Source organism: Falco cherrug, chromosome 7 (assembly GCF_023634085.1).
Source record: "Falco cherrug isolate bFalChe1 chromosome 7, bFalChe1.pri, whole genome shotgun sequence".
Classification (NCBI taxonomy): Eukaryota; Metazoa; Chordata; class Aves; order Falconiformes; family Falconidae; genus Falco; species Falco cherrug.
The window spans coordinates 32,461,714-32,472,823 of record NC_073703.1 but is presented as its reverse complement, the minus strand read 5'-3'; the positions used below and the strand labels follow the sequence as shown (position 1 = coordinate 32,472,823).

General features: G+C 38.7%; 1 long non-coding RNA gene across 1 annotated transcript; it reads left to right on the top strand.

Annotated features, from left to right (window-relative positions):
- Nucleotides 1-7,707: 7,707 nt before the first annotated feature.
- Nucleotides 7,708-10,267, top strand: LOC114015805 (uncharacterized). Its single transcript, XR_003559933.2, has 3 exons — nucleotides 7,708-8,113; nucleotides 8,243-8,326; nucleotides 8,472-10,267. It is a non-coding gene; the product is annotated as an uncharacterized LOC114015805 (long non-coding RNA).
- The last annotated feature ends 843 nt before the right edge of the window (nucleotides 10,268-11,110 follow it).

Here is an 11,110-nt window from a genome sequence, read left to right as displayed (position 1 = left end):
CAGCGGTTTGCTTGTATGTATTTATTTCCTAATACAATATTTTAGGTGTTTGAATAAAACAATAGAGCCTGGGTTTTGATAGACTTTCAAAAAAACAATTAGAGCAGAAATATGCCACAGAGGCTGGTTTTTTCATCACATACCCTGTTCTAGCCGCCACAAGTGGAAAAAGACATTTGTCTTCCTTCCATCAAAAAATAAAACATGTTGAGCATGATTTCTCATGATGCTTTAGTCTGAGTGCTAGGTAGAAGGAAAGGAAATGCATTGTAGAGTTCTCTATAAAGTATAGTTTATGCTCTGCTGGCTTCATGTATGGAGACATGTTCCTGGAGATGATTAAACAGTAGTATCTTTCCTACTAAATCAATTTTCTATATATTTCCATCTAAGATCAGACTAAAGATTTTCTTTTCCTGGTAGTTGCCAGCAGACCACTTGCTGTGGGGGTAAGGCTGCGATGAATCGCTTAACTACAGTGTGTGAAGCCATCTCTGCACCTTTCAGCACGTCCTGTGAGGATGCTTTATGCCTGTTTCATTCGTTTATCAGCAGGACCAACAGCTCACGCCTCTCCCTGTGTGGCCATGGCAATACCCATACTACAGCAACAGCAGCAGAGCTGAGAGGAACAGCCCTTTGCAAGGTATCATTGATAGGAACTAGTGGAATGACTGAAGTGCAAAACCATCACAGACTTAATAAAAGAGAACTGGAGATTCTTTATCTCCTTAAAGAGATAGATACTGTTATCTCTGCTCTACATTCATCAAAATCTCTATGTGAACACCTTGATAAAAATTGCTAAAAATTCTGAGGCTGTTCACAAGTGAGGTTTTGGCCTTCTTGAAGCCAAATATCCACCAGCAGACTCTAGTCTCTGTATTGTATAGGAAGATACCCAAAGCATGTATCCTGTGTATGCATCACCAGTAACTTAGTGTTACGGAGGGTCTAGAAGCAGCTGCATGCAGAGCAGTGCTGAAGGTCTGGCCACTGAGGGAAGAGTAATAGAAAGATCTCAGCTCAAACTCTTCCTGCGGTATGGATCATTGGCTGTAGCAGTGCAAATAACGGCGTGTATTTCTCCATTTAAGCGGGACAGTAATGCCTTTGTTATTCTGTTACTGCTAAACATTGCCCCTGCCAGCAGCTCAGGGGCTTTGAGGGGTGTCACCTGAATCAGGCTGCCTCGAGATGTCGCTCTCCCCTTTCTCCACAGAAGGTTTGATTTGGTCACATGTGATACGCCTTTCCTGATAACTTTTTTTTTTTTTTTTTTAACTGTGAAATGCCAGTTGACAGGTTCACTGCTTCTCAAAATCATCTGCTAGGTCTTACATGCAGAATTAAGGTTTTATTTAGGGATTAAGGAAATAATTGATCTTCCTAAGGAAATCAAGTGCTGTCTATACTGCTATGTACAATATGTTATTTGCAGACACAATAATATAGAGGGCAGCTCCAAAACTATGGTTTTAAAACTCATGATAAAATACCATTTCCATAACTGACTGTATCATAGGCGTATTTTTTCTTTAAGATGCCCTAAACACAGTTTTGTGTCTACATGTGCCCAGCTGTCACATCAGTACAGGCATGGTGGGCGTGTGAGAAAAAAAAAAAAAAAAGGATTTTCAAAGGCGCAGTACTAAGGGCTGTGCATTTTATGTGCATTTCCATGTATGGAGTATATGTATTAGGTTTAAATGTTGGGCTATTATCTTGTTTTTAAAACAAAAGTAACAACCACCACCAGGTAACATTAGCTGTAGTAAAGAGTACACCTTTTGCTAAGTCTAGCAAATCCCGTGTTAATTTTGAAGGCTGCAGAATGAGGGACTACTACAAGCAGAGCTTATAGGAAGGCAGTGCACCCCATGGACCTTGCATGGCATACCCAAACACTGACCTTCCTGCTGGGCTCCAGTGCTTTAGCCTTCAGCAAAACCTGGAATGTAAAATACAAATTAATAAAGTATTTTTATCATCCTCTCATTAGCATTAAAAAAAAAAAAAAGTAACAGCAGCCGAAGAGTTAGGTAGGTGCAGCTAGATAAAGACATGTGGTTTGGAATGACAAAGCAATGTTTTCATGTGATACCCTTGTGAAGAAACCCACCCTGCATGTCACACAGAAAATAATGACGGGTGCTGGCTTTCCGATGAAGCAGAATTCGCTTCTGCTGTATGTTCACCACCCTTACCCTCTCTGCCTGACTTCTTTCCAGGGACATTCCCTTCCTCTGTAAATTCATTATTCCTCTTCCTGGTTTCTTGTCATGTCACCCAAACCCAATGATTTCCACGTAGCCATATGCCATAGCTTTTCAGCTTTAATATGTATAAACCCAACATTTTATAACAAGACAATTGTCAAACAGTGAGCAGACCTGTGACTACAAATGAGATCTCTGCAAACCAACAAGTAAAGCAGATACCTATAGGGTTTGAGTTAAAAGGAAGCTTTGAAACAAGTAATCTGTATGTGCCTAGGGCCCCTGTGTAATATCACCCCTCCCCAAGACAAGAGTATAGAATGTTGTTCGTTTGAATGGAAACAGCAGTACAAATTGCCTACATGTAAAATTCTAATTTTACATAAACATTAACTAACCATATCATCCCCACAGCAATAACCATGCAACCACAAGCTGCAGGAGTTGGGGGTCTGTTAGTTTTATTTATCCTTTGTGGAAAAGCACATATTTCTGGAAAGATCAGCAATGCTCAGGCTATTTTACATCTTCCTCGCTGTTATCACAACACTTTAGAAAGTGGAAGTTAAAGATGGTAATATCCTGGCTGTGTTATAAAGCATTCCTAGTTCTTCTAATAAATGTACCACTAGGTCTCGATCTTCAGCAGGGTGATCAGGTACAGCACAGCTGTACTACTTCTGTTTTATCACAAACTGCTAAAGCATTAGCATATTCTGGGATTTAAAAAAAAGAAAATGTTTAGTGTATCTTATCCATTCTAGATTTTTTCGCAAACAGAGAATCCAAACCTTCCAGATTATGTTGTAGCCTGCTATTAATATCCCCAATCTTTTCCTCTCGTTGTCGAATTTTTGTTGTTAGAGCTATCACTGCATTCAGTATTTCCTGCTCATTCTCCAGAAATTCCTGTAAAGACAGAGTAGAATTTTTTTTTCTTAAAAGGAAAACAAAAAACCCTCACGAAATGTTAAGAAACTTGTTTTATCTTGTTTTCCCACAGCTTGACTGGCTGCCAGAGCTGTAGCTCTGCAGGAAGTTTTTCATTAATTGCACAATCATTGCATAAAAAAGGCAAAGTTTGCCTTTCTACTGAAATAACTGGTGTAAAAATTTCTTACACGATAGTTTGGTTTAATTCCTGTTCAAAGTGAAGGCCATCTTCCACTGGAAAAATATTACAAGGCTGATAAGCTCAATTTAGAACAGCAAGAATATTATTAGGTAGAGGTTTAAGAAAGGCTTGAATATAAGACCAGCAAAAGGAACAAGAAAAATTATTTATATAGCCATGACTTTATACAATGCTGGAAAATACATGATTATTACCTTACCCCGTGTGACTTCAAGGATTGTAGTGCCTTATTTGCAAAATGCAATTTTAGTTTTTACATGGTAAGTGAACTATATTTATGCAAACAAGCACAATAGAAAACTAAAATTCACCTTTTGAGGAAAGCTCTCCTCTGACCATCCTTTCAGAAGATCTACAACAGAGTTAACAGTTAAAATGTGGTGGATTGCTGTGCCAAAAAATCATAAGGACTGAAAGATGTTTTTTTAAAAAAGTAACTTTTTTTTGTTTTGGAGTAGTTATTAACATGTTACTATGGAGCTTTGTTAGGTCATTCAGGATTTTGCCTGTTGCTTCTTGTCGTTTTCTGCTTCAGAATTCATTGCAAAAATATCTTCTTTTATCTGCACATTGCACTGTGAAAAAGAATTACAAATTAATACTTGCCACAGTTTTCAAAATGATTTCCAAACAGTTTCACTGTTTCTAAAAGAATAAACTGAGTTTTAGCTTATGGAAATACAAAGGTTAATGAATTTCTCTGGACATGCTGTCTTTCAACAACAGCATCCATTTCATCTTGTTGAACAAATTTTAACAGTTGCCAAAACCAACACAAGCCAGCTATGTCTGTGCTACCAAATGAAATGGATGAGGATGCTGAGAACAGCCAGAGCAGCACACGTCACGCGCAAACAAGGAAACCCTTCCTCACTCGCTCCCCAGAACAGGATGGGCTCATTCCATGGGATCAGCTGTATGAGTACCCAGCTTGTACTGTCCCATGTTTGGCTGAAATGCATGAAGACAGCCCAGGTCAGGCGCCATAAAAAGCATTTGTGCAATACAGGCATGAGCAAAATCAGAGCTTCTTGGCTTCTGCTAGTGCATTGAACATAAGGGGAAGTATCTTTGTAGCCTAATCAAGAGCTTTCTTCCCGAAACAAGCCTTTGTTTCCATAAGGTATAATCGGATAACGCTGCAGAGTAGCTGGTACCTAGCACCTGCGGCGCTAGCGTGGGCAGATTCAGGCAGCTGCCCTTGCAGCAGTAGAGCTCGGTGCTTGCAGGCAGCAAACCGTGCAAAACACTTTTACTTCATGTGTTCTACAGGGAAGGATATTCTACTATGCTGATAGCCTAGGGACCAAAAGGTGTACAAAATATTTTCAAAAGCCTATATTCCAAACTGCACAGGCCTATTCTGCATCGCACGTTCATCTCAGCCCCCTTCACGTGGCAGGAAGGCCTTTTTCTACAACCCCCGACAGAATGGAGCAGATACATGATATCGATTATTCCTCAGGGAGGTGTCTTGCCCTCGGGTATTCCTCTTTGTTTCCTTCCAAATTAAACACAGCCCCACACATTCATTTAAAAGGCCAGGTTTGCCTTGTGCTGTTTATGTTACATCATGTTCCACAACTAGTTCTCTGTGAGACAAAGAAACGAACAGGGAGAACATCATACTGAAAAGGAACACTGTCAAGCTCCAATATACTCGCTAACTTGAATCTGCAGTTCACTGTGTTCCACAATGGTGGAGACTGCAGAAGGAAGTTCTAAGTTACTTCCATGTCCTCCTTGAGCTTCTCAGTAGTCCTGACTGACTGCTGAATGGCTCTTTTGACTTTTACCTCTTGATCTTTCTTTTCTACAAAGCAGAGAAAGGGTTTTTAGGTAGCGTAATGACTGAACATTAGAGTTAAGCTGTTATAAATAAAACTAGGTTGTACCAGTAAGTGACCTGTTTAACTGGTTAGGCATTTTTTACAAAATGCTTTATATATGTGTTATGGCCGTGTCTATAGATTACAGTTGTTGCAAAGAGCTTGATTTATACGTGTTTCATAGTTCACCTAAGCCATACGCAGACAACAGGGTATGGCACGCCATTTTTGGAAACAACAAGAGAAAGCCCCACTATACAGTGGAGCTACTTAATACTTACCCAACAATAATTTCCTCAGTTCTTCGTATTTTTTATATTTCTCTTCTGTTTCTCTCTGGGTTTCTTCCAAGGTTAGCCTGCTTATGTTTAATTCTTGTTCTTTTTAAAGTAGATCTTCAGTTGCAGTTTTGATGTTATTCTTGAATGAAACAAAATATTAATCAATAATCTATATGAGAAGCATTTAATGCATTAATAATTCAACATATCCAGAGGGAAGAAAAAAAAAACCAAAGAGAGAAAAGAATGCTGCAAGTGATCCCAAGAGATCATCTTAGTCCATCTCTCTGCTCTACAGCAGAATCAATTAGACCTAAGTACATGCCAGATGTTTGATTTGTCCTTAAAAACCCTAGTGGTAGAAATACCGTGTCTCAGACAACCGATTCCAGGGTTTTACTCTCTGTGCTGTCAATGCTTTCTTAGGGCCTATTTTTTTCTTAAATCTGTTCTGTTCCCTGTTATTTGTCTCAACAGGCGGGCAAAGAGAAAAACTTATCAGGTTGCTATGAATTCTTATTTATTTGGTAGTTACTGCCTTGTCTTCTCTTAGATTGACCTGTTTTAAATGGAAAAGATGCATATTTCTTTAACCTTTTTTTGGTAATCTTTACTGAACTCCTCTTGGATCTCTAAATAATCTACAGCCTCCTTTAAATGAAGTGATCACAAACTCCAGCTGTGTCCTATCAAAACCAGCTAGAATAAAGAACATGCACCGTAAGCCTTGCCAGACTATCTCCCCAGACTGGTTGAACAGTTGTCTTCTTCATTACTACTAATCTTTATTGACTTATGTTCACCTTTTCTGCTATAGATCTATTTATCACTGCCTAAATATCTTCCTCATGATGTACAGACAACTGTTTCTACCTAAACACAAAAATGTGGATTTTTTTAGTATTATTATGACCTTTCCCCTGCCCCCAAATTACTTCTCCGACTTGCCAAAATAATTCTGAACTCCAGTTCTGCCCCGCACAGGGTGCTCCCACTCTTACCGCGTTGGTCATCTGCAGCTATGATAGGCATTCGCTCTATCCTATTACCTGAGTCATTCAGGAAAAAATAGATTAATTCCAGTATGCAGAAGCAGACTTCCTGCAAACTAACAGGGACCATTATTCTATTTTGTCAGTAAAGCACGGGTAACTATTACCTAGGATGATTTTTTCCAACTGTGTTTTTGTACCTGGGATTCTTCAGCCTGGCAAAGAGACAATTGAAGGGACATACAATAAAGGTGTGTAAAAATCACACACCTTTGCTGGAGAAGATGAGAAGACAACAATTATTCACTGTTTCTCATAATGCAAGAGCTGCAGGATGCCAATAAACTTTTGAGACCACAGGTTTAAAACAAAAGAAGATTATTTTCCTTATTAAATAAATAATGTTATAGGTTGTTATGGAGGATAAATGTATATATGTGAGCTAAAAGAATCAATCGGTGATAGAAGAATATTGCACTGAAGATCCAGCATAGCATAAAATTCCATAAAGCTATTAAATGTATATAGCATCTCCATCCAAAGAAGTTCCTGAGATTTCATTTGTCATGGACATTGACTGTTGTCCCATTACTTCTCCAAGCAGGACTATTGATCACTGCAGAAGACAAGATCCTGGTAGGACCACCATTGTGTCTTGCCCTGTACGGCTATTTTGGGAACTGAAGTCGATTTGAGTTTCACTCACCTATTCTTGATGTGCACTTAAATATAATCATGAATAGCTCTGAAATGTCTCCAGGCACTTAAATACCTGAAGGAATTCATTAGACTCAGTCTGAAGGCTTTGAGTTTTCTAGGTATGTTTGCTAACTGGTTCCTTCCCTGTCCTTGCCCAAGGTGTTACTTCTCTGATGGCATTAGTACATTAGGCATTTGATTCTACTGACCCATCAGTGAGGCAAAACAAACATTTCTTTGTCTTACCACAAATATGGAGTGCTTTCACATTATTCCACATGTCCTTTCCTATCAGCATGTCATTCTGTGGCTTGACCCATCTCATATTGTTGCTCCTAAGCATATTTTTTCAACCATACTAGTATTTGTTTAACACAAATGTAACTACAATGCTCCTGGATCCGAGCTGTGCATCCCTCTCTAAAAGGGCTGCACAGACTTACCAGTCTGGGAATCTTTGCACTCTGTAACATCAACACGGGGAAGAGCAACTATTAGCTCTTAAAGACTAAGCAGATCATCACCTAAATACCTTTACTAATCTTTCTCCGTCTCATTCCTTAGCTTTATGAAATCTGACCTTTGGTTTTAGAGCTCAAAAAAAGTCTAATTCTACATGTGTGCATCTCTCAGCATAGTGGAATCTCATCTTGGTTAGCGTCAAAGAAACACAAGGCACGAGTTAAATGACTTTTCAGTGGACAAATACATGTCTGCTCTTTTGCTGCAACAGGTAAAAAACACAGAAAGGGAGAACAGGAACAACCCATGTGGGCTGGGAGACTTGAAGAACAATATTAAGAGAAAGACAAGACGATGCCCAGGAAATAAAGCCAAATAAATGATACTGAGCCCAAGATATGAAGTAACACCAGGACTCTGAACTCACTTATTTACAGGAGATTAACATCAAATGTTGCATTACATGTTTTTGTTCGCTCTGGGACTCTGAAGTCAGGTAAGTCGTATCCACTTCTGTGATTAATGACTAGAAATATCAGAAAACCTCAAAGTATAGATATTTGGGTATGCTCATGAGCTGTAGTCTTTTTTTTTTCTTTTTTTTCTTTTTTTTTTTTTTCTTTAGGACTGTAGCAGAAGCTTGAGCAAAAAGAATGAGAAAACTGGAAAATATGGAGAACAGATGAAATGGCTCCCTCGGCAGAAACAGGTACGTGAAGAAGGCAGAGAAAGAAAGGTGATCTGAGTCTCCTTTCTACAGACTCCTTTGATATCATCCATCAACATGATGCTCCAAACAGGGCAGAATGAACCTGATCTGACATGACTCTTAGGAATCTATTCCCCTTACACAGATCACCTCCATGAGACAGCATTCAGACAGAATCATTTTGTAGATGAACGTAGGTGAGAGCAAGTACGAGAAAATGCTGAAAGCTCCAACAGAAAAATGGGAAAGAAAACAAAGCAACTTCAATTGTTTCATCAAAAAGGTAGGAAATGAAAGCAAAGTAGGAAAAAAATTAAAAAAGGAGAAATAGTTAAAGTGTGTCACTGAATGAAAATAAACAGAATAACTTTTTCAACCTGGCTCTGTCCAGGTCAGGCCACAAAGGGCAACCTCTGATAACAGTTTCGTCAGCATTATATCAGATGAGGGAAAAACTCTTCTAGTATGGATCATATTAAAGAAAAAACAGAGAGAGTATAAAGGTATATTTAGCATCTCTTTTGTATATACTGCATAGTTTAGCTGCCAGAAAGAATATGAGAATGAATCCAGCACAACTGGTTACTTAGCAGTCACAGTCTCAGCCCTGATTTTTAGGGAAGCTTGGGCAGTTACATGGCTATAACTCTCTTGCATGATACTGGAGCATAACCTGTCCACCAGCAAAATGAGAAAGATCCTCAATGCCTTCTGTAAATCTGCCTTTCTAAGGTCAGACATACAAAGAGGGTATTTTCTACACTCCTGGCATCTGATTTATCCTACCTCAAATCAGACTGTTGACCAAGGGTCAGACAGTTTCCCTGGGGACAGAGCACATGCTATATACCAAACACTGGAGAAGCACTCAAAATCTTTGAAAGCTCTGCATCGTTCATATTCAGCATTTCATTGTCCTACTTTCTTTGGGAAAGAAAGCTCATCAGTGTTTTAAAGAACACTGACACTATGTAGCCTTGGGTTATGTCTTGCACACCATAAGTCACTTCAATAGATTTAGAACACAGTAATACAGAGGAGACTGACCAGTGTCTAAAATCAAGCTGTCATATCTCCATGAACGTTGGCCTGTTTACCCAAAAATGATGAAACATTCTACATTAACAGGTTAGACATTGGGAGGCTCACTGCAAGGCTAAACAGAACATATCTCAGGACTGAATCTGGTCCTGCACATATTTTTACTTTAAAATGGGAAGCATCCTTTCTGAGAAGCACCTTCGCTGCATTCTTATCACATAGACACTCGTATATACATGGATATGTATGTACATGTACATATATGGTTGTGTACTGATTCCAGTGTCTCAAACTGAGGGTCTTAAGTCTTTTTGAGCATTAAAAAAACCCCACCCACCAAACCCCCAAAACCCACCAACCTGAAAAGCAGAGAATTTTCTTGAAACGATTACTGACAGATAGATCACATTTAAGCATAGCTCCAATGAGCATAGCCATAATGAGGTACAACAAATATCGCTAATTCAACCGTTAGAAATCTTCCCAAGGTTAATAAAAGAACAACAAAACTTACCTCCAGACATTTTATTTTCTTAGTAAAATACTCATTATAATTCTTGTAATCATTTTCCCCATTACTTGCTTCTTGACTCAGGACTTTGACTTGGTTTTCAGACTGAAAAAGCTCTTTCTCAAGGTTTTCCATCCCTTAATGGAAAGCAAAATGAAAGTCAGTGAGTAATTTCTGAAATATATACTATATGGACCACTCAGAAATAAGCATTTAGAGCAAAATGAGAGCAATCAGCATTCAAAACACATCTTCCAAGATAAATAATTGCTTTAAAATTGTTATTAATAGGAGTTAAGGTCAAATCACAGAATCATAGAATGGTTGAGGTTGGAAGGGGCCTCTAGAGGTCCAGCCCTCCTGCTCAGGTAGGGTCACTTAAAGCCAGTTGCCCAGGACCATGTCTGAATAATTTTTTAATATCTCCAAGAATGGAGATTCAGCTATTTATGAACTTTAGACCTGATAACATGTTTAATAACTTACAAAGAACTGGCCCTTGGAGGTAGGTTACTTAGGTACCAATTTACTCTGGTTATGTACAGCATGAACATATTGTAGCACTGGATATAACGGGTTATAATAATTGCTGTTTAACATACCTCCACAAGTAGTTCAGCATGCCTTTTTTTACCAGCCTCTATTCTTTCATCCACTTTTCTGTTTACATTCTCCTCCGCTGAGAAAAAGAGTTTTCTCTGCTTTGCTAAGTACAGTAATTTCTACTGAAGTATTACTCTGGTGACAGATACAGAAGCAGAAATAAGTTGAAACAGGGAGAAAAACAGATAAGGGAGACACAGCATTCCCAGAGGCACTGGAAGCCTAAGTTAAGAGATTGGAAGACTCAGACCTATCTCCTGTAACTTCAGGATTACAATCAAAGTGGTTCAGGTAGGAGTCTGGGATGCTGACAAAATCTAGGAAATGCAAAAAAAGACATTAAAACCTTTTGAAGTGCTGCTTTGTTTTTACTGAACATGGAGGAGGAGTCTTAAGATGATAGTCTCGTTTAAGTGCCTAAAATTAGTTAGTTTAAGTCTGGACCAAATAGTTAGTTTAATTTAGCTTAGCAAACTGGAAGGCTGAGAGGGACAAGATTTCACATTCATAAAACCCTAGTGTTTGTCAACTATGAAAAGGATAAAAGACAACACGGTTACAAAAGCAAGAAGGCATGCTTGTCTATTAGAAAATGGAGACTGGAACTCAGAAAAAATAATCTTAGTCAT